Source organism: Coregonus lavaretus (assembly GCF_964263955.1).
Source record: "Coregonus lavaretus genome assembly, chromosome: 17".
NCBI lineage: Eukaryota > Metazoa > Chordata > Actinopteri > Salmoniformes > Salmonidae > Coregonus > Coregonus lavaretus.
This window is the reverse complement of record NC_140004.1, coordinates 13,659,227-13,684,773: the sequence shown is the minus strand read 5'-3', so window position 1 is coordinate 13,684,773 and position 25,547 is coordinate 13,659,227.

Sequence of the window (25,547 nt, the reverse complement as noted above, 5' to 3'; positions counted from 1 at the left end):
TACTATATTACGTATTGGATAACTAAAAAATACAATTTTTACATTACCATGTAGTTTACCAAGAAAATGGTCTGATGGTGATGTGGATATACTCGGAATACATATCCCAAATGAAATAAATGATCTCACTCCAATACATTTTAATAGAAAGTTAGCAAAAATAGATACGATGTTGCTACCATGGAAAGGTAAATACCTGTCTATTTGTGGAAAAATCACCCTGATTAACTCTTTAGTATTATCCCAGTTTACCTATTTGCTTATGGTCTTGCCTACGCCTAGCGAACAGTTTTTTAAATTATATGAGATCAAAATATTCAATTTTATTTGGAACGGCAAGCCAGACAAAATTAAACGGGCCTATTTATATAATGAATATGACAGAAACGATTAAATAGTAAAGCATTAGACCTAACACTAAAAGCTTCAGTCATACAAAAGTTATACTTAAATCCAAACTGGTTCTCTAGCAAATTAGTAAGATTGTCTCACCCCATGTTCAAGAATGGCCTTTTCCCCTTTATTCAGATTACAACCTCTCACTTTCAGTTATTTGAAAAAGAAATAATCTCCCAAATATCACTATTTCTAAAATAAGCCATAGAAAGTTGGTTACAATTTCAATTTAATCCTCCAGAAACGACAGAACAAATAATGCAACAAATATTGTGGTTAAACTCAAATATACTAATATGTTTTTTTTGAATAATGATAAAAAAAGGTATAATCTTCGTAAATTATATCATAGGTAGGACTGGTGGAGTTATGTCGCACGTGCAACTAACAAAAACATATGGAAATCTCTACTCTACCCAAAATTACAACCAAATAATTGCAGCATTACTGCAAAATTGGAAGAGGAAAGTGGAAGGGGGAAAAAGTAAGGAACTTGTATGTCGGCCCTGCATTAAAGAACATAATTGGTTAAAGAAAATTGTGATAAATAAAAAAGTATACCAGTTTCATTTAAGGACCAAATGATTGACAGCCGTCCCATATAGATTGCAAAATAGTTGGGAAGAGATTTTTGACGTACCGATTCCATGGCATAGTGTTTATGAACTGATACGCAAAACGACGCCGGATTCAAAACTTATAATTTTCCAATTTAAATTATTATACAACATTCTTGCTACCAATATAATGTTATTTATATGGGGGATACAATCTTCCCAGCTCTGCAGATTTTGCTGTGAAGAGACAGAATCATTAGATCATTTGTTTTGGTACTGTCCATTTGTAGCTTGTTTTTGGTCACAGGTCCAGGAATGGCTGAAGGATTGCAACATTTACCTGGAGCTAACCCTGCAGATAGCACTACTGGGTGATCTGAAAAGTCATAGTCAATCGATCAATAATATAATAATACTTTTAGCAGAAATGTTTATTTTCAATTTACAATCTGTAGAAACAACGAGAATAGAAGGGTTCAGAACATTTGTGAAACATCACAGTACAGTTGAAAAATATATGGCAAATAGAAATCCAATATGGATGGTGTTAGGAGATAGATGGGAGGTGTTGAATGGAGCTGAAGGATGGGACTAATAACAACAAGATAACTCATGTAAAACATGCTGTGTCCATAATAAGTATATAGGTTATAGGTTGAGAGCTTTTGTGAAAGAGCACAGTTAGAAAGATATGGCATATAGAAGCAAACCAGATGGACATCATGAAAATGATCGGAGAGGTTGAGGGTAGAGGAAGTTCAGGAGTAAAAACAAGAAAAATGGAATTATTGTCAAATTGACTGTGTCCATAAAATGTGTATAGTACAGTGCTATGAAAAAGTATTTGCCCCCTTTCTAATTTTCTCTACTTTTGCATATTTGTGATACTGAATGTTATCAGATCTTCAACCAAAACCTAATATTAGATAAAGGGAACATAAGTGAACAAATAACACAACAATTACATATTTATTTCATTTATTTCATAAACAAAGTTATGCAACACCCAATTCCCCTGTGTGAAAAAGTAATTGCCCCCTTACACTCAATAACCGGTTGTGCCACCTTTAGCTGCAATGACTCCAACCAAATGCTTCCTGTAATTTTGGCCCACTCTTCCATGCAGAACTGCTTTAACTCAGTGATGTGTGGGTTTTCAAGCATGAACTGCTCGTTTCAAGTCCTGCCACAACATCTCAATTAGGATTAGGTCTGGACTTTGACTAGGCCATTCCAAAACTTCCAATTTGTTGCTTTTTAGCAATTTTCATGTAGACTTGATTGTGTGTTTTGGATCATTGTCTTGCTGCATGACCCAGCTGCGCTTCAGCTTCAGTTCACAGACGGATGGTCTGACATTCTCCTGTAGAATTCTCTGATACAGAGCAGAATTCATGGTTCCTTCTATTAAGGCAAGTCGTCCAGGTCCTGAGGCAGCAAAGCATCCCCAAACCATCACACCACCACCACCATGCTTGACCTTTGGTATGATGTTCTTACTGTGGAATGCAGTGTTTGGTTTTTGCCAGGCATAATGGGACCCATCTCGTCCAAAATGTTGACTCAAGTTTGCCAAAAAGCACCTGGATGATCATCAAGACTCTTGGAATAACGTTCTATGGACAGATGATTCAAAAGTATAACTTTTTGGACGACATGGTTCCAGTAATGCCTGGCGAAAACCAAACTCTGCATTTCACAGTAAGAACATCATACAGAAAAAACAGACTTTGTTTGCTTGCTGTTTGAGGTGAAGAAAACATTACTTTGAGAAGCTCCATAGTCATTAGTGGTGCGTTAAGCCAATCAGAAATACTATCGGATCCCCAAATGGGCACATCTATATGCCTACATTTGCACACAGGCCAGGTAGCCTATAGGCCTACCTCTATGTGTGCGCATCCTTACTCAACATTGACAGGAGCACTCCAAACAAAAGACAATAACTAAATTGACAGAACTCATTAATGGAATTAAATAAACCAAAATGTGTTTCTCACAAGTGTAGCATAGTGTCACGTCTCCTCCCATTGCTCTGATTCGCCAGTCTACTGAGCCACCGGTCTGAGCGCACCACCTCGGCAACACCGGAATGGAAACCCAACGCACCCTAATCACCTCCAGCGTACCTGCACCTCATCATCTCATCACCACCCCTATATAGCCCTGGACTGTTCAGTGTTGTGTTGCGTGTGATTGTTAGTGTCTTGTCGTGTACTCGCTCTTTGTTGTTCTCTTGCTCAGTGTTAAGTAAACCTTTACATTGTTGATTCCTGCATCTGCGTCACAGTACTCGTCACAGAATCACACACCAATCACGAAGATGGATGCAGCAGGTAATCCTCCTGGAGTTTCCCAGTGCCTCGCCCAGCACCAGCAGCAGATTGCCCAGCTGAACGCTGCCATGCAAGAAGTGCTCCAAGTGCTGCATAAACTGACCATCGCTCCGGTTCCACCTCAGGGAGCGGCGAGTGCACCCAATCCACCTCCTCCCAGGCTATCACCAACATCTGAGGGACCCCTCGCCCTGCCGGAGCGCTATGACGGGAAAACAATTAAATGTAGAGGCTTCCTGCTTCAGGTTTCACTGTATCTGGCTCGTCAGCGTGGGGCATCTCCATCGGACCAAGCTAGGATAGTGCTGGTGATTTCTCTACTGAAGGGAATAGATAGGGAGCTGGTCTCTGAATGGGGGTTGCCCACCGTGCCACTGACTTCTTCACTACACGTCACCTCGCTGGACAATAAACCACTTGGATCAGGCACCATTACACACGTCACTCACCCCATCACCATCACCATTCCCACACTACCGGAGCACCATGAGGAGCTGTCCTTCCACATTGTCACGTCACCCTGGCACAGACTACACAACCCCACCATCAATTAGATCACCAAGAGTATCACAGCCTGGTCTCCCTCATGCCGGACCTGCCTGCCGGTGGTTTGTTGTTCCACGTCAGTGGAGAGTCCAGAGTCCGCCCTCCAGCCCAACATTCCACTTAAGTGTCTCCCTCCTCAAAGGCCAAGGGACTGTGCCATTGACCTGCTGGAGGGACAACACCCCCGAAGAGTCGCATTTACTCCCTCTCCATAGCGGAGACTGAGGCCATGGAGAAGTATGTGGCGGAGACCCTGAAGCAGGGGTTCATCAGACGCTCTACCTCTCCTGCCTCCGCCAGCTTCTTCTTCGTGGCCAAAAAAAACGGAGGACTGAGACCGTGCATTGACTACCGGAGGCTGAACGCAGTCACCACCAAGTACCGGTACCCCCTCCCTCTGGTTCCGTCGGCCATCGAGCAGCTGCGAGGGGCCCGGTACTTTACCAAGTTGGACCTGAGGAGTGCCTACAACCTGATCCGAATCCGGGAAGGAGACGAGTGGAAGACGGCATTCAGCACTACCTTAGGCCACTATGAATACTGCGTCATGCCCTACGGTCTCGCCAACGCACCTTCCGTGTTCCAGTCTTTCGTCAATGATGTGTTCTGAGACATAATGAGTAGACAGGTGGTGGTGTACATCAACGATATCCTGATCTACTCGGCTACGTTCGAGGAGTACGTCAGGGACGTCAGAGCGGTCCTACTCCGCCACCGGGAACACAGCCTGTTGGTGCGAATTCCACCAACAGGCCATCTCCTTCCTGGGATACAGGATCAGTCCTCAGGGGATGTTCATGGAAATAGCGAAGACGGACGCCATCAGGTCATGGCCAGTTCCCACCACCATCAAGGGCCTACAGAGCTTCCTGGGCTTCGCACATTTCTACTGGCGTTTCATCAGGTCCTTCAGCTCCATAGCCGCCCCGATACACCTCTCTCCTTAAGGGGGGGCCTCAGAAGCTGGCTTGGAACCCTGAGGCTGACGCTGCCTTCAAGAGACTGAAGGAGAGGTTCACCACAGCGCCCCTCCTAAAACACCCAGATCCAGCTCGTCCTTTCATTCTGGAGGTGGACGCATCTGAGGAGGGCGTGGGTGGGGTCCTCTCCCAGCAGCAAGGTAGGCCAGAGAAAATGTATCCCTGTGCCTTTTTCTCGAAAAAGCTTACCCCCGCAGAGAGGAACTATGGAGTTGGAGACAGGGAGCTGTTGGCGGTGGTCCTTGCACTGGAGGAATGGAGACACTGGCTGGAGGGCGCAATCCATCCATTCCGGATTCAAATCAAATCAAATCACATTTTATTTCTCACATACACGTGTTTAGCAGATGTTATTGCGGGTGTAGCGAAATGCTTGTGCTTCTAGCTCCGACAGTGCAGTAATATCTAACAAGTAATATCTAACAATTTCACAACATATACCCAATACACACAAATCTAGTAAGGAATGGAATTTAAGTTTACATACACCTTAGCCAAATACATTTAAACTCTGTTTTTCACAATTCCTGACATTTCATCTTATTAAAAATGCCCTGTCAGTTAGGATCACCACTTTATTTTAAGAATGTGAAATGTCAGAATAATAGTAGAGAGAATGAACTATTTCAGCTTTCATTTCTTTCATCACAATCCCAGTGGGCTCCATTAGTATTTGGTAGCATTGCCTTTAAATTGTTTAACTTGGGTCAAACATTTCGGGTAGCCTTCCACAAGCTTCCCACAATAAGTTGGGTGAATTTTGGCCCATTCCTCCTGACAGAGCTGGTGTAACTGAGTCAGGTTTGTAGGCCTCCTTGCTCGCACACGCTTTTTCAGTTCTGCCCACACATTTTCTATAGGATTGAGGTCAGGGCTTTGTGATGGCCACTCCAATACCTTGACTTAGTTGTCCTTAAGCCATTTTGCCACAACTTTGGAAGTATGCTTGGGGTCATTGTCCATTTGGAAGACCCATTTGCGACCAAGCTTTAACTTCCTGACTGATGTCTTGAGATGTTGCTTCAATATATCCACATAATTTTCCTTCCTCATGATGCCATCTATTTTGTGAAGTGCACCAGTCCCTCCTGCAGCAAAGCACCCCCACAGCATGATGCTGCCACCCCTGTGCTTCACGGTTGGGATGGTGTTCTTCAGCTTGCAAGGTACCCCCTTTTTCCTCCAAACATAACGATGGTCATTTTGGCCAAACAGTTCTATTTTTGTTTCATCAGATCAGAGGACATTTCTCCAAAAAGTACCATCTTTGTCCCCATGTGCAGTTGCAAACCGTAGTCTGGCTTTTTTATGGCGGTTTTGGAGCAGTGGCTTCTTCCTTGCTGAGCGGCCTTTCAGGTTATGTCGATATAGGACTTGTTTTACTGTGGATATAGATACTTTTGTACCTGTTTCCTCCAGCATCTTCACAAGGTCCTTTACTGTTGTTCTGGGATTGATTTGCACTTTTCGCACCAAAGTACGTTCATCTCTACAAGACAGAACGTGTCTCCTTCCTGAGCGGTATGACGGCTGTGTGGTCCCATGGTGTTTATACTTGCGTACTATTGTTTGTACAGATGAACGTGGTACCTTCAGGCGTTTGGAAATTGCTCCCAAGGATGAACCAGACTTGTGGAGGTCTACACATTTTTTTCTGAGGTCTTGGCTGATTTCTTTTGATTTTCCCATGATGTCAAGCAAAGAGGCACTAAGTTTGAAGGTAGGCCTTGAAATACATCCACAGGTACACCTCCAATTGACTCAAATGATGTCAATTAGCCTATCAGAAGCTTCTAAAGCCATGACATCATTTTCTGGAATTTTCCAAGCTGTTTAAAGGCACAGTCAACTTAGTGTATGTAAACTTCTGACCCACTGGAATTGTGATACAGTGAATTCTAAGTTAAATAATCTGTCTGTAAACAATTGTTGGAAAAATTACTTGTGTCATGCACAAACTAGATGTCCTTACCGACATGCCAAAACTATAGTTTGCTAACAAGAAATTTGTGGAGTGGTTGAAAAACGAGTTTTAATGACTCCAACCTAAGTCTATGTAAACTTCCGACTTCAACTGTATATGTACACTGTTCACTCTTGCTATATGTTTTCTGATCCATGAAACATTGTGTATGTGTGGACTGTTGTACACTAAATCCAAATGAGGTGAAATATAAAGACGGTTGTTCATCTGTTTTACTGAACCTGGTATGAAAACAATGAACACCTGTCACTACCACTGTATATTTGAGACAACCTTTCTAACAATGGTTATTAATGGGGACATTTTGCAATAAAGAAAAGTACAAATTCCCCAAACAGGCCATTCTTCTCTCCACCTTGCAGTCTGTAGCCAGTGAATGGGTGTCTGGCACAGCTAAGCAGATTACAAAATAAAGATAGAAAGAGAGTGTCCTACAGTGCAATATCCCCCTCTCCTGTCCTCCTCCTCTTCATCTTTCTATCCCCTATCTTCTACTGAAATACTTTCCATTCCCTCAGCTTACACCTCTATCCCACTCTCTTCCCACTCTCTTCCCTTCCCTATCTTATCCTACTCTCTCTTTCGTCACTGTGACATCCTCCTCTTCTCTCATCCTCTGTTCCTTCCCTGTCCACTTCTTTGGGAACTTCAAGGGGGGGGGCTGGTGGAGTGGAGTGGACTGAAGGAGCTGTGGGATTGGCTGAGAGGCGGGGACCTCTCTCAGCTCCTTGGCTGAGAGCTTGAGAACTCTGAGTTGAGATCTATCCTTGTTCCAGGGAGCATCAGCAGTGTGGGACTGCTCTTGATAACAGATGCACAGAGAGCGGATACTTTTCTGATTGTTTTGGGGTTTTAGATTGGGAATTTCACAGTGAGGAAAAAAGACTGTGCTGCATCCAGCTGCAGAGTGACTCACTCTTTCGCCCCCTCTCTCTCTTCCTCTCCAAAGGAAAAAAGTATGTTGCTATTTTGCCTTTTTACTTTCCTATTATTCCTCCCCACTGAAACGCTGGATGTGTGTAAAGTTGCATGTTGCGCATGCTGTGAGGGAGAGCTATTGATTTGGAAACCCTACACAATCATGTGCACTTCCTATCAATATTGATGTGGCATCTGTGATTGTGTTCTTGTGTGTGAGATTATATGTTTATGTGTTTGCAGATGTGATTGTGTGCGTGTGGAGAGGACATATAGAATGCATGTAGGAGGGAAAGGTGCACTGCGACTTTACAATGACCAAGCTCATTAGCAAACTTGTCACTGCATCAAATCGCATTGATGGAGTAGCTCAAGGTCTCCCTCCCAAAATCTCCTGGTGTGACTTTCAGGCTGCAGGGTGGCTATTAATAGGGAGGAGAAAGAAACGCACAACTTTTTAGCTGAGGTGATGGCTAGCGGAGTAGAACACTTGAAAAAGAAAAGGATTTTATAACCAATGTTTCGACAGACAAGTTGTCTTCATCAGGATATGAATAGGCCTGCTCCAAGTGTGCTGCAGTCATACTTTTATCCCCAAAACACTTTTATCTCTTCCAGAGATGGAATTCTTTAAAGCAAACATTACCACCATGTACAGTACGTTATAAATAAATACAGCTTTTGGTCTGTTAATGACTTTGGTTTTTATTCCTGTGTTAACTTCAGGTCACAGACTTATATGGGTTTTAGGAAAGAGCTGGTGTGTTGTAATGTTTCCTCAGTGTGTGTGTGTCAGAGTTTCCCATATTAAACTCAGCCATGTGGAGCAGATCAATGCCCAGAACCCACCCTCCCTCCATCACAGGGACAAGAGCTCAGCAGCTCTGTAGCTCTGTTCTGGAATTACTCCCTGGATTTCCATAGTCATGCTTATAGAATTAATTATGATTATGTAATCAATCATTGCCTGGATAGTCTTGCTTGTCTTGCATTGCTTTTATTGTTGGTGAGAGCAGTTTGTTAACATGGAAAAACATTGTATGCTTTAGAAGTCATATTCTCCACAAGGAACAGAAAGAGACTTTGTATGAATTGGCAGTCAATCTATAGATGTAGAATCCATAGAGGAGTTTTCTACTGTGCAGTCACTTCAGTAATGGAATGATTCCATGTTTCCTTCAGCCGTTATCTTGTCCCTTCCTTTCTACGTTTCTCAATTTTTGTGCTCAGAAAATAAAATATAGATCGATCCTTGTCACACAGACAGGGTTAGGTGCCACATCCAGCAGATTTCACAGTTGCAGGGTCTATAAAATAGTATACTGACAAAGACCCACAGCGGTGAAGATATTACTGCACAAGCCATCTGAAGGTCTGAAGAATGTGGACCCATCTGTGGTTCTCTCGCCTCTCTGTCCCTTTCGCTCCCTCTCTATCCCCTCTGTCCCTCTGTCTATTGGGTTGTCTGGGCATATGGGCCACAGCACAGAATTTGAATCCAGTAGGTCAGAGACCAGAGGATTTTCCCTATGTCTACCTCTTCAATATGATTAAATGTACTGGATATTGTTTATCATCGTTCATGCCCTGTCGTCCTGGGGTCTAGCAAGTCCAGGTCTAATGGCGTTGACCATGGATTGAATCAATACTGGCCCGGTATCATTTTTAATATCAACCTGTTGTACGCTCCCAGACCGCATTTTTGTGTGGAACACAGGCAGCCTTGTGTGGCACTGACCTCTAGCATGCAAATGTCCCCCAGCCTTCTAGAGCCCACTCATATTACACACAGACAGGTGAGAGCACACAGAGTTTATTGTCTCACCAGAGAGGACCAACTCACAGGGTGGACAGAGAATCAAGGCTTATCCATTACTCCACATATCACGTATTGTCATTTTCCCTTGAATAGGGTTGTCCTTTCTCCCTTGTTTTACTCTGGTTATCACATCCTATGACATAGGGGCAGAATTTTTTATACACGCTGAAACATAATGATCTTACAGCAAAGCAAGCCAGATAACAGACATTCATTATGTATGCTGGCTATTTTCACAAGTATGTGGTACATTTTCACAACTCTTAGTACAAAACTCCAAACTGGTCACACTTGTAACGCAGACAGTCTTTCATTCAAAACCTGTCATTGTGCATTCATTTGGATTGTAAACATCTCTCACCAACTAACCATTGATTCAAAATATACGTTTATTGTGAAATGTATAATAAATAAATATGTTTTATTGTCACATACACCGGATAGGTGCTGTGAAATGTGTTGTTTTACAGGGTCAGCCATAGTAGTAGTGCCCCTGGAGCAAATTAGGGTTAAGTGCCTTGTTCAAGGTATTTGAACCAGCAACCTTTCAGTTATTGACCCAACATTAACCACTAGGCTACCTGCCGCCCTAATGAGAACATTGTTTTAATCACCAAAACACAACATAATGATATCTTTTCAATTCAGTCGTTTTAACTACCAGTTAATCCAATAGCAAACAATGAAAGATACGTGTTTCAAATTGCCCTTAGAAGTGCTGAAGGTAATATGCTACAGTACTGTAAATTACATAGTTTTCACATTAGGCCATACACTTACACTACCAGTCAAAGGTTTGGACACACCTACTCATTCAAGGGTTTTTCTTTATTTCTTTTTTTACTATTTTCTACATTGTAGAATAATAGTGAAGACATAACAACTATGAAATAACACATATGGAATCATGTAGTAACCAAAAAAGTGTTAAACAAATCAAAATATATTTTATATTTCAGATTCTTCAAATTGCCACCCTTTGCCTTGATGACAGCTTTGTACACGCTTGGCATTCTCTCAACCAGCTTCATGAGGTAGACACCTGGAATACATTTCAATTAACAGGTGTGCCTTCTTAAAAGTTAAATGTGGAATTTCTTTCCTTCATAACGCGGTTTGTGTTGTGACAAGGTAGGGGGGTATACAGAAGATAGCCCTATTTGGTAAAAGACCAAGTCCATATTATGACAAACACAGCTCAAATAAGCAAAGAGAAACAACAGTTCATCCTTGCTTTAAGACATGAAGGTTAGTCAATACGGAACATTTCAAGAACTTTTAAAGTTTCTTCAAGTGCAGTTGTAAAAACCATCAAGCGCAATGATGAAACTCTCTCATGAGGACCGCCACAGGAATGGAAGACCCAGAGTTACCTCTGCTGCAGAGGATAAGTTCATTAGAGTTACCAGCCTCAGAAATTGCAGACCAAATAAATGCTTCACAGAGTTCAAGTAACAGACACATCTCAACATCAACTGTTCAGAGGAGACTGTGTGAATCAGGCCTGCATGGTCAAATTGCTGCAAATAAACCACTTCTAAAGGACACCAATAATAAGAAGAGACTTGCTAGGGCCAAGAAACACGAGCAATGGACATTAGATAGGTGGAAATTTGACCTTTGGTCTGGAGTCTTTGTGAGACGCTGTGTGGGTGAACGGATGATCTCTGCATGTGTATTTTCCACCGTAAAGCATGGAGGTGGAGGAGGTGTTATGGTGTGGGGGTGCTTTGCAGGTGACACTGTCTGTGATTTATTTAGAATTTAAGGCACACTTAACCAGCATGGGTACCACAGCATTCTGCAGCGATACGCCATCCCATCTACCAAGAAGGAGGAGAGTGATGGAGTGCTGCATCAGATGACCTGGCCTCCACAATCCCCTGACCTCAACCAAATTGAGATGGTTTGGGATGAGTCTGACCGCAGAGTGAAGGCAAAGCAGCCAACAAGTGCTAAGCATATGTGGGAACTCCTTCAAGACTGTTTGAAAAGTATTCCAGGTGAAGCTGGTTGAGAGAATGCCAAGAGTGTGCAAAGTTGTCATCAAGGCTGTCACGGTCGTCTATGTCGTCTAAGTAAGACCAAGGCGCAGCGTGTCCAAGAAACATGACTTTAATAGAGTAAAGCACGTAATACAAAACAAAAGACGACTCACATGAAGTCCACGGTACTCTGACCGAAACGGAACCAAAACCCACACCCCTCATGAGAACACAAATAGTTTAAATATGGCTCCCAATCAGAGATAACGAGCCGACAGCTGACACTCGTTACCTCCGATTGGGAGTCACACGACACCACAATAAACTCACCCAAAACACAACCAACCGAATACACCCTATACAACAAACCCCACAACAAAACCCAACAAAACAAATACACCCTGGCTCAAATACAAAAGTCCCGGAGCCAGAGTGTCACAGTACCCCCCCCTAAAGGTGCGCACTCCGGGCGCACCAGCATACCGTCTAGGGGAGGGTCTGGGTGGGCGTCTGTCCACGGTGGCGGTTCTGGCCCTGGTCGTGGTCCCCACCCCACCTTAGTCACCACCCGCTTCCCTAGCCTCCTCCACATGACCACCCCCCCACTAAACCCCACTGGATTAAGGGGCGGCACCGGACTAAAGGGCAGCACCGGACTAAGGGGCAGCACCGGACTAAGGGGCAGTACCGGACTAAGGGGCAGCACCGGGCTAAGGGACAGCACCGGGCTAAGGGACAGCACCGGACTCAATGGCGGATCCTGGCTGGCTGGCTCTGGCGGATCCTGGCTGGACGGCTCATGGCTGGCTGAAGGATCTGGCTGCTCATGGCTGGCTGACGGATCTGGCTGCTCATGGCTGGCTGACGGATCTGGCTGCTCATGGCTGGCCGACGGATCTGGCTGCTCATGGCTGGCCGACGGATCTGGCTGCTCATGGCTGGCTGAAGGATCTGGCTGCTCATGGCTGGCTGACGGATCTGGCTGCTCATGGCTGGCTGACGGATCTGGCTGCTCATGGCTGGCCGACGGATCTGGCTGCTCATGGCTGGCCGACGGATCTGGCTGCTCATGGCTGGCTGAAGGATCTGGCTGCTCATGGCTGGCGGAAGGCTCTGGCTGCTCATGGCAGGCTGACGGATCCTGTCTGGCGGAAGGCTCTGGCTGATCCTGTCTGGCGGAAGGCTCTGGCTGATCCTGTCTGGCGGAAAGCTCTGGCTGATCCTGTCTGGCAGAAGGCTCTGGCTGATCCTGTCTGGCGGAAGGCTCTGGCTGATCCTGTCTGGCGGAAGGCTCTGGCGGCTCCTGTCTGGCGGAAGGCTTTAGCGGCTCCGGTCTGGCGGACGGCTCTGAAGGCTCATGGCAGACGGGCGGCTTTGCAGGCTCAGTACAGACGGGCAGTTCATGCAGCGCTTGGCAGACGGACAGTTCAGACGGCGTTGGGCAGACAGGCAGTTCAGGCGCCGTTGGGCAGACGGGCAGTTCAGGCGCCGTTGGGCAGACGGGCAGTTCAGGCGCCGTTGGGCAGACGGGCAGTTCAGGCGCCGTTGGGCAGACGGGCAGTTCAGGCGCCGTTGGGCAGACGGGCAGTTCAGGCGCCGTTGGGCAGACGGGCAGTTCAGGCGCCGTTGGGCAGACGGGCAGTTCAGGCGCCGTTGGGCAGACGGCAGACTCTGGCCGGCCGAGACGCACTATAGGCCTGGTGCGTGGTGCCGGAACTGGTGGTCCCGGGCTGAGGACACGCATCTCAGGGCTAGTGCGGGGAGCAGCAACAGGACGCACAGGACTCTGGGGACACACAGGAGGCTTGGTGCGTGGTGTAGGCACTGGTGGTACTGGGCTGGAGCGGGGAGGTGGCGCCGGAAATACCGGACCGTGTAGGCTTACTGGCTCCCTTGAGCACTGAGCCTGCCCAACCTTACCTGGTTGTATGCTCCCCGTCGCCCGACCAGTACGGGAAGGAGGAATAACCCGCACCGGGCTATGTAGGCGAACCGGGGACACCATGCGTAAGGCTGGTGCCATGTAAGCCGGCCCAAGGAGACGCACTGGTGGCCTGATGCGTTGGACCGGCTTCATGACATCCGGCTCAACGCTCAATCTAGCCCGGCCGATACGTGGAGCTGGAATGTACCGAACCGGGCTATGCCTGCGTACAGGAGACACCATGCGCTCTACTGCGTAACACGGTGTCTGCCCGTACTCTCGCTCTCCACGGTCAGTCCAGGGAGTAGGCGCAGGTCTCCTACCTGACTTCGCCACACTCCCTTTTAGCCCCCCCCCAAGAAATTTTTGGGTAGTACCCACGGGCTTCCAGCCTCGACTCCGTGCTGCCTCCTCATACCACCTCCTCTCGGCTTTAGCTGCCTCCAGCTCTTCACGAGGGCGGCGATATTCTCCCGGTTGTGCCCAAGGACCCTTTCCATCCAGTATCTCCTCCCATGTCCATGAATCCTTGATAGGCGTCCATAAATCCTGTTGCCGCTTGACACGCTGCTTGGTCCTTTTATGGTGGGTTTTTCTGTCCCGGTCGTCTATGTCGTCTAAGTAAGACCAAGGCGCAGCGTGTCCAAGAAACATGACTTTAATAGAGTAAAGCACGTAATACAAAACAAAAGACGACTCACATGAAGTCCACGGTACTCTGACCGAAACGGAACCAAAACCCACACCCCTCATGAGAACACAAATAGTTTAAATATGGCTCCCAATCAGAGATAACGAGCCGACAGCTGACACTCGTTACCTCCGATTGGGAGTCACACGACACCACAATAAACTCACCCAAAACACAACCAACCGAATACACCCTATACAACAAACCCCACAACAAAACCCAACAAAACAAATACACCCTGGCTCAAATACAAAAGTCCCGGAGCCAGAGTGTCACAAAGGCAAAGGGTGGCTATTTGAAGAATCTCAAATATAAAATATATTTTGATTTGTTTAACACTTTTTTGGTTACTACATGATTCCATATGTGTTATTTCATAGTTTTGATGTCTTCACTATTATTCTTTAATGTCGAAAATAGTAAAAATAAAGAAAAACCCTTGAATGAGTAGGTGTTCTACAACTTTTGACTGGTAGTGTGTATATTTTCCAGATATAATTGCAACATAGGTATAATGTATGTAATCAAATGTAAGAAATTAAATGAAACTAATTAAATGAATGAAAATAAAACATTGCGTTTAGCAGGCATTAATTTGCATCAAGCCTGTCTTGAGCATTTGGCCATAAATTCTCATCCACATCACAGTGAATGTCCTCATTGTTCATGCACAGTGGGAAAAACCTTCTGGCATGGCGAATCCAAGCTTGACATTGGTCTGCATTGATGCCGTTGCATGCCTCATCCATGGCCAGAAGGAGGGTGGCAAGCTCATGGGGATGGCGATTGTACACCTTCCACCTCCATGCTGAAAAAAAATACTCAGTAGGGTTGAGGAAAGGAGAGTATGGGGGCAGGTATAGGGTCACGAATTGGGGATGGGCCTAATACCATGCCCGAACCACCTCTGCATAGTGGAACCTGACATTGTCCCACACAATGACATAGGGGACCCCTTCACCTTGATAGGCCTGCTCAATTTAATTGGGAAACACAATGAGGTGTGCAGCGTTGTAGGATCCAAGTACTGGCCTACGTCCTACCACACCGTCTTCAGATATAGCTGCGCACATGGAGAGGTTTCCCCCACGTGTTTAGGCACTTGGATGGTCGCCCTTTGACCGATGAGGTTCTGCCCACCGCGCCGAGTTTTAGCCAGGTGTAAGCCCGCTTCATCAACAAAGATATACTTGTGATGGTTCACAGCAGCATCAAGCACCATCACCCTCTAAAAATATATTTAGGTTAGTTATTTTTACAGTTTAGTTCCAATATTATATTGTGAAGTATCATGTGCATCAAATAGTAACAGTAATACAGTATATAGTGCTGTACCTGAACATACTCGGCCTGCAGTTGTCGGTCGTTGTTTCTCTCAAAAGGCACCAGGTAAATGTGTTTCATAGATACCTGGTGCCTCTTCAAAAGGCTGGTGATTGTTGGTAGGCTGATGGATACCACATTGGCAAAGCTGTCATCGTTCTCCTCAGTAGCCTGCTTTATTTTGGACAGTCGTATGGCATTCCTGGCCCTCAGCATTTCCACCACTGCCCACTCCTGCTGGTCGGTCAGCACACGGCCACCACCATGGGGTCTTCTGTCAATTCTGAGGGTAGAACAGAGAATACTGTCAATAGATCATACTGTAAGAATACTGTAACATGTTTTGTGAATTTACATGCATTACAATATGTAATTTACAGTACATTTAATGGTAAAGCATAGTGCATATCCTGCAGACTTACCATTTTTCTTGGCGAAATGTTCTCATGATCGAATTGACAGTTTATCTTTTCAGATTGGGGTGAACTAATCTGGCAGACTCTGCCATGGTAAGGCCTCTGTTTACCACACTCATTAGACACAACAGTTCCCTGCCATCTGCCTCCCTCTCTCTGATGTTGTCACGATCGTCTTGGAAAGGAGTGGTAGACCAAGGCGCAGCGTGTGAAATAAACATGACTTTATTTTAATAAAGTTTCTAACAAACAAACAAAACACGACTCGTGAAGTCCAAACGGTTACACTGACCGAACACGGAACAAAAACCCACAAACACAAGGTGAAAACAGACAGTTTAAATATGGCTCCCAATCAGAGACAACGAGCCAACAGCTGACACTCGTTACCTCTGATTGGGAGTCACTCATCCAAACAAAGAAATCAACCACATAGAACAACCCAACCAAACAGAACACCACGAAACGAACACACCCTGGCTCAACATACAAAGTCCCGGAGCCAGAGCGTGACAGTACCCCCCCCTAAAGGCGCGGACTGCGACCGCGCCTCAAAACCCCAAACAGGGGAGGGCTGGGTGGGCATTTCTCCTCGGAGGCGGCTCCGGCTCCGGGCTTGACCACCACCCTTCCACAATCCCCCCGTAGCGCCCCCGGTCCGGTCTGACCCCGCTGGCTGGATCTGGACCGGACATAGACGGAGCGGATTGCTCAAACTCCGTAGTGGAGTAGCTGACCTGATCAGGCACCGGACTGACGACGCGCACCCCTGGCTTGGCGCGTGAGGCAGGAACGGACCGGACCTGGCTGACGATACGCACCCTTGGCTTGGTGCGTGGAGCCGGAACGGACCTCACCAGGCTGACGACTCGCCTCCTTGGCTTGGTGCGAGTAGCAGGAATGGGCTGGATCAGGCTGACGACTCGCACCCTTGGCTTGGTGCGAGTAGCAGGAACGAGCTGGACCAGGCTGACGACTCGCACCCTTGGCTTGGTGCGAGTAGCAGGAACGAGCTGGACCAGGCCGACGACGCACCCCGTAGGCTTGGTGCGTGGAGCAGGAACAGGCCGGGCTGGGCTGGCGACGCACACCGTAGGCTTAGTGCGTGGAGCAGGAACAGGCCGGGCAGGGCTGGCGACGCACACCGTAGGTTTGGTGCGTGGAGCAGGAACAGGCCGGGCAGGGCTGGCGACGCACACCGTAGGTTTGGTGCGTGGAGCAGGGACAGGCCGGGCCGGGCTGACGACGCACCCCGTAGGCTTGGTGCGTGGAGCAGGGACAGGCCGAACAGGGCTGGCAACGCACACCGTAGGCTTCGTGCGTGGAGCAGGAACAGGCCGGACTGGGCTATGGAGACGGATAGGAGACCTGGAGTGAAGAGCTGCCACAACCCGTCCTGGCTGAATGCCTACCTTCACACACTCTGTGTGAGGCATCAGCACAGGACGTACAGGGCTGTGTACCCGTACTGGCATAACAGCACGTGACACTGGCGCAGGATATCCGGGACCGAGGAGAGGCACTGGAGGCCGCGAGCGCTGAGCCGGCACACTCCGTCCTGGCTGCATGCCCACCTTCGCACAACACGTGCGGAGTGCTCGCACAGGACGTACCGGACTATGCCGGACCACTCGCGGCACAGTGCGCATCTCCGCATACCGCGGAACCTGCCCAGTCTCATGCTGCCATGCCTGAGTACGGGGAGTTGGCTCTGCTCTCCATCCAGGCTCCGCCAACCTGCCTTCTGGCCCCCAAAAGCCGGTGGCCTCCTCTCTTTATCTCCCAATCCGCCCTGTGGCAGCCTCCTGCTGCCCAGTCGCCCATGCCGTGTGCCCCCCCCTAAAAAATTCTTGGGGGTGCCTCTCGCCTTTCCGACCACGGCCCGGTTGACGCCGCTTCTCCACTCCTGCCTGGGTCTCCCCCTTCATCGCCTTCCGGTACCGGACGGCCTCCTCCTCGGTAATCTGCCCCCAACCGAGGAGGACATCCACCAGCGTCACCTCCTGCGTGTGTTCCTGGACACGCTGCTTGGTCTTTGTATGGTGGGTTTTTCTGTCACGATCGTCTTGGAAAGGAGTGGTAGACCAAGGCGCAGCGTGTGAAATAAACATGACTTTATTTTAATAAAGTTTCTAACAAACAAACAAACAAACAAACAAACAAACAAACAAACAAACAAAACACGACTCGTGAAGTCCAAACGGTTACACTGACCGAACACGGAACAAAAACCCACAAACACAAGGTGAAAACAGACAGTTTAAATATGGCTCCCAATCAGAGACAACGAGCCAACAGCTGACACTCGTTACCTCTGATTGGGAGTCACTCATCCAAACAAAGAAATCAACCACATAGAACAACCCAACCAAACAGAACACCACGAAACGAACACACCCTGGCTCAACATACAAAGTCCCGGAGCCAGAGCGTGACAGATGTCCACCTCTTTGAAGGGCTCCTTGTCCACGAGCTCTTTGATTTCTTCCTCTCCCTTGCTGTCTATCCTGCTCCATGTTGAAAGAATTGCAAGTGTTCACACATACCATTTTATATGGTGACCAATTGTGGTTACCACTATGTGAAATCAATTAGCAATAATGAGTAGTCATTATGTATGGTTATCATGTATTATACATGTAATTTAGATGTTTATACTTTACAAACACACATTTTATTTTTGTAGTTCTCAAAACCCATATATAGTAGACAAACCATTTAAAAATCTATAGGTTTACCAAACGGTTAAGTGATTCACCGTTAAGCGCCGTTGGATTAAGTGATAGTCAAATGTATTTAAGCAAATGAGAAGAGAATCATATGAAAAGCATTGTGAGCATTGCATTGTGAAAGGGAATTACTTTATATAAAAGGTATTTCTAGATGAAACACTGATTAGGTTTGGTGAAAAAGCTGCTGTGTGATTTTGTGTGTTGTACTTAGTCAATTGAAAATGTGCTTAAAGTTTTGAAAAAACAGCCTTTTTGATTATCTGTTTTGAGTTTTGTACAGAGTTCAGAAATTTTACCACATACTTGTGAAAATAGTACCAAAGTGATTTAAAAAAAACTAACAACTTGTGTGCTTTTTAAAACAAAATGCCATGCAAAGGAATCACACATGGTAACAGTAAGCAGTTTTGTGGGGATATGAAATATGAATCCTTTCCAGGCTTGTAGTTATCCCCGACCTATGCCTGCTGTATTGTATAAAATGAGGTTTGTTACCAGCCTGTGTGTGAGAGTGCAGACTAATGATGAAGCAGGGCTATACTGTAGGAAGTCAGTTTACTGTAGAACGTGTGTAAATTGTAGGCAGTGTGTATACTGTAGGAAGTCAGTATACTGTTAGGGTGAAAGCCTCAGAATTGCTGATGTTTTGAATTATGGGCTGCTGCAGGCACCCACATTGTGTGTGTGTGTGTCAGTTTCATTACTTTATCTATGCCTCTCACCAGAACATGCCGCCCCTATATCTGCTGTTTTTATCAGAGAAATTAAGAATGTTAGAGGTTTGGCTTTATGAGTGGCCTTGAAGTTTACCATGGGAGACCTATTTGTTTGTGTTAAGTGTTCCTGTTTCACTCACAAAGCATACTCATCATCACCATCATAAAATCAAGAGAGTTTTGTTATTGTGTTCTTACACTTACACACACATGCACACACAGACACACACAGACATACACGAAAGTATGCACGCACACGCATGCATGGACGCACACACTTGTCCCAGAGGAGCCAGTTTGTATAAACACTTTTTATTGCAATCCCCCTTCCCTTAAAATGTTTTTTTGAACTGTTACTCTCCTAGATTACTTCCTCAGTGTGGAACATTTTGTTGAACTTATTCTAGAGGTCCATGTATGACTGTTAAGCTCCAGTGAGGTCTATGAAATACAGGCCATTATGCAAGAAGCAACCTGCAGGGTCCCTCCCTGTGTTTTGGAATAGAAGTGTTATTTTATAGTATTATTCTTGATAAAGCTCTTCCCTCTAGTTTTTTTCTTCCGTTTTACATTATACCATAGTATGCATTCTCTTTGTGTATGAGTATGGTTTTGGAACACACAACACGTAATTTGCAATATTGATACTATATTAAAAATGAATAATGTTTGACTAAACATATAATGGGACTCTTAGGCATGGAGGTAAAGACCTGTTATTCTCCTAGGTGTAGCGTATTATTTAACTAGTATTAATCTCTCAGTGTAGCCTTTCTCAGCTGATGTTTTATCAGTCTGTTAATTGGACAAAAAGAGATCCACTGGGAGGATTAATAACACTAGAGCTCAGAGGGAAAGGGCAGAGGGTGACTTAGCTACAGCTATAACAAAAGGAACAAATCACTAAATATTGGTTGTTGACTTACTGATAAGTTACTATCGTTGTAGCATGTTTAGTCTGAGCAGGTAGGGTCACGGCCCTGTGTAGCTCAGTTGGTAGAGCATGGCCTTGCAACGCCAGGGTTGTGGGTTTGTTTCCCACGGGGGGCCAGTATGAAAACATATATGCACTCACTAACTGTAAGTCGCTCTGGATAAGAGCGTCTGCTAAATGACTCAAATGTAAATGTAATGTAATGTCACTAAAAAGCCATGTCAACCAACACTGGTTGATGCAAGGGTTGTTGTTTCTGAGGATGTTATGCAATTCATACATACAGCCCTTTGAAGGAAGTGTCCCACCCTGAAGAACATAGCTTTCCTGTTGGAGATGATCAGACAGATGTGACTTCTGAAGCTGCATGGGGACCTATTTCTGCATCCATAAAAGGCTGTTGTTGAGGAGCCCTTCCCCTAGAGGGTAACCATTCCATGATGACACATAACAACATCCACAGACACACACATCCAGCATACAGCAGGCCAGATGCAGAGGAAATGCACTGGACTTCAAAAACCTATTCTGTACTGAGAAGAACACTCCTAAACACACTGTGACCTTCAGCACAGATTAACACTATCATGGGGACAACAACTGCTTACAGATTATTACAATAAACTACACCGCTAATTGTTTAGTATGGAGAAATAAACTTGGATGATATGCTTTACTGATTCCAGTTGTAATTGATAACATATGGTACAATAGTCAATTGGTTAAAGGAGCATCTGTGTGATGACAGTGTGAGAGGGGCTGCCGTGATGTCATGCAGGAAGAATGACCTCTGAGGGTCAGGAGAAATGCAGCTGGAGCTTCACTTCCCTGTCCTCAACACTGGAAGTCCTGTCAAGTCTCCTGTAGCTTCAATACAAGTATCAGAGTGTTGTCTGTCTCTGTGATGTCTTGAGAGTGCTGTATGATATTCTCTGGTCATCCCCTATTTCCCTCCCAAGCCCTGTTATCTCTGTTTAACAAACACAAAGCTCTTTGCTTTCTTTAACTGTAGAAACTTTCCGTAAACAATTGTTGACATTTTCTATGTTTATACTGGGTCACAGCACGTTGCAATAGCTCGACTCTGGGACAACATTACTCACTCTTCGACTTGATGCTCTCTGGCAACATGATGCTCTCTCTCCCTGACTGTACTGAAGCACCTAAAACTAACCCTCCTCCCAGTAACAGAGGGTTAGTGGGGGGGAGGGCAGGTGCTCAAAATAAAAAAGGGCAGCCCTCCCCCTCCCCCCAAAATGTGACTTTCATAATTCATAATATTTATAGGCCCATTTATATATTTAATATTTGTATTTCATAATTTACATCTATAGGCCAATTTATAGGCCAATTTATTTTCTGCAACAACACACTCACTCATCATAAATTGTTAGTAAGCTAGTGCTAGTGACTCCTAGGCCTAGAGAAGACGAGAGATTATTGACATCGGAAAATATCCGAGCGAATTATGATGTAGCTATGCTGTCCAAACAGACAAATGTTTATTTGAGTTTGTTCTGCTGCTGACCTCTGCCACTTACTAACAAACAGTTGAAATGCCCCATTATTTGTCCCTAACAGTGAGAGACACACATGACAGATCCAACTCAAAAGTTGCCTCCTACCAGTTTTCAAGTCACCCGCCCAGCGCCAGCAGCCAGTGGCCACTGCATACAAGTCAGACGAGTGCACTCTTGGGGCGGGAGGGCGGAGGAAAAGGCATTTTCTGGGATTCAAATCAAAAGTTTGAAAAAAATGAAAAGAGACACACAAAAATAAAAAAAGATTATTATGAAAATAGAGCTCTTTGCCCACGCACACCACAGGTGGTGGGGTTGGCATCGAAATGAGAATGCATGAGCAGAAAATAGCCTCATAACTACTGTAAAATATGGTGGTGGATGTGATGTTATGGGGCTATCTTGCTTCCATTGGTCCCTGTTAAGGTCAATGGCATCATGAATTTTACCCAGTACCAGGATATTTTAGCCAAAAACATGGTTGCCTCTGCCAGGAGGCTGAAACTTGGCCGCAAGTGGATCTTTCAGCAAGACAATAACCCCAAGCACATATCAAAATCCTCATTTTGTAATGGCCATCTCACTCTGGACTTGAAACCCATTGAAAACATGTGGTTTGAATTGAAGAGGGCAGTCCATAAGGGCAGACAAAGGATATTGTGGATTTGGAAGGATTCTGTATGGAGGAATGGTCTAAGATCCCTCCAAATGTGTTCTCCAACTCATAAAACATTTTAGAAAAAGGCTCAGTGCCATTATCCTCGCATGGTGAGGTACTGAAAGGTATTAAAAACAGGGGTGTCAATCATTTTTACTCCTACCTTTTTGGGGAAAAAATTATGACTCATTAAACAATATCTCTTTCTCTGAGCAATTGTATTAGTATAAAAAAATACAATTTCCCCATGGTTTTAATAGCTCAGTATTTGAATTATTTATTTTATACATTCATCTTTGCTCATCTTTATCAAGTGTGTCAATAATTTCGGACTCCACTGTATTTAGGCTGATCAAATCTTTGACTTGTGTTTTATATTGTATTAACAATGGATGTATAGCGTTTGGCAATAAATAAATAAATAAAATAATTATACACATCTCAAATCTATGAATAAAAAATATGAGAACAGTTATATTTACACTCACATAAAGGTACCAATAAGCCATAATTTCTGATGAAAACACAAATGTGTTCATTATACATTTTTGGGGTGGATATAGCGTTTTGGAACCAAACTCTTAATTTGGTCCATATGGTTAAGTTTATTAAAGTATATGTACAGTGAGGGAAAAAGGTATTTGATCCCCTGCTGATTTTGTACGTTTACCCACTGACAAAGAAATGATCAGTCTATAATTTTAATAGTAGGTTTATTTGAACAGTGAGAGACAGAATAACAACAAAAAAATCCAGAAAAACACATGTCAAAAATGTTATAAATTGATTTGCATTTTAATGAGGGAAATAAGTATTTGACCCCTCTGCAAAACATGACTTAGTACTTGGTGGCAAAACCCTTGTTGGCAATCACAGAGGTCAGACGTTTCTTGTAGTTGGCCACCAGGTTTGCACACATCTCAGGAGGGATTTTGTCCCACTCCTCTTTGCAGATCTTCTCCAAGTCATTAAGGTTTCGAGGCTGACGTTTGGCAACTCGAACCTTCAGCTCCCTCCACAGATTTTCTATGGGATTAAGATCTGGAGACTGGCTAGGCCACTCCAGGACCTTAATGTGCCTCTTCTTGAGCCACTCCTTTGTTGCCTTGGCCGTGTGTTTTGGGTCATTGTCATGCTGGAATACCCATCCACGATCAATTTTCAATGCCCTGGCTGAGGGAAGGAGGTTCTCACCCAAGATTTGACGGTACATGGCCCCATCCATCGTCCCTTTGATGCGGTGAAGTTGTCCTGTCCCCATAACAGAAAAACACCCCCAAAGCATAATGTTTCCACCTCCATGTTTGACGGTGGGGATGGTGTTCTTGGGGTCATAGGCAGCATTCCTCCTCCTCCAAACACGGCTTGATGCCAAAGAGCTCAATTTTGGTCTCATCTGACCACAACACTATCACACAGTTCTCCTCTGAATCATTCAGATGTTCATTGGCAAACTTCAGACGGGCATGTATATGTGCTTTCTTGAGCAGGGGGACCTTGCGGGCGCTGCAGGATTTCAGTCCTACACGGCGTAGTGTGTTACCAATTGTTTTCTTGGTGACTATGGTCCCAGCTGCCTTGAGATCATTGACAATATCCTCCCGTGTAGTTCTGGGCTGATTCCTCACCGTTTTCATGATCATTGCAACTCCACGAGGTGAGATCTTGCATGGAGCCCCAGGCCGAGGGAGATTGACAGTTCTTTTGTGTTTCTTCCATTTGCGAATAATCGCAACAACTGTTGTCACCTTCTCACCAAGCTGCTTGGCGATGGTCTTGTAGACCATTCCAGCCTTGTGTAGGTCTACAATCTTGTCCCTGACATCCTTGGAGAGTTCTTTGGTCTTGGCCATGGTGGAGAGTTTGGAATCTGATTGATTGATTGCTTCTGTGGACAGGTGTCTTTTATAAAGGTAACAAGCTGAGATTAGGAGCACTCCCTTTAAGAGTGTGCTCCTAATCTCAGCTCGTTACCTGTATAAAAGACACCTGGGAGCCAGAAATCTTTCTGATTCAAATACTTATTTCCCTCATTAAAATGCTAATCAATTTATAACATTTTTGACATGCGTTTTTCTGGATTTTTTTGTTGTTATTCTGTCTCTCACTGTTCAAATAAACCTACCATTAAAATTATAGACTGATCATTTCTTTGTCAGTGGGCAAATGTACAAAATCAGCAGGGGATCAAATACTTTTTTCCCTCACTGTATGTGATATGATGTTTTCATAGTGTTGTGTGGACCAGGTTAGAGTTAGTAGATAAGTGACTTGGTGCCACAGAGTCTACATTCCATTATGTCAAAGGAGATTGCTGATGTTGATCTTAGAATGATTGATGGACAGGATGTATAACGAACCATGGTATCTATTAAATACTTATATGAACGAACCATGGTATCTATTAAACCACTTCTGTTATAACGAACCATGGTATCTATTAAATACTTATATGAACTTCCCAGCTAAGTGTTAAATATCTTATTGCATCATGAATTACTTGATACCCTAGAAACTCATCATAACAGTATGCCTAGCAAGGTTGTGGATTCTTTTCCCAATTGTTTCATTTTAAAATGCACATCTTAGCTGCATTGCCAAATGACCATGTTTTATCATTGCATCATAATTGTCTGTTTTGGTTATTGAGAGGATAAAAGTGTGAGTGACTCTGTGAAAGAAGATAGAGGACAGTTGAACTGCCAGCATCACAGCACTACAAATCACCAGGTAGACACTCATCGGAACCGAAGCTTTTCAACCCTAAGAAACACACAATGTCATACCCTATGTGTAAAAAGCCTTTTAATGTACTTAGGCAGGATGTCAAGAGGTGTGTGTGTGTATCTGTGATGTTATAGGGGATATGTGTGTGTGTGTGTGTGTGTGTGTGTGTGTGTGTGTGTGTGTGTGTGTGTGTTTGTGTTTGAGTCTGTGTGTGTGTGTGTATAATCTCATCTACCAGCCATCTCTTTCTATTTGCGGTAGCAATAAGAATGGGATTGAGGTTAGTGTGTGTGTCTGTGCGTGCATCTGTGTGTGTGTGTGTGAGTGGTGCGTGTCTTTAGACTGTGTCAGTGGACAGGGTATGAAATAGATTCAGCGCTTTAGT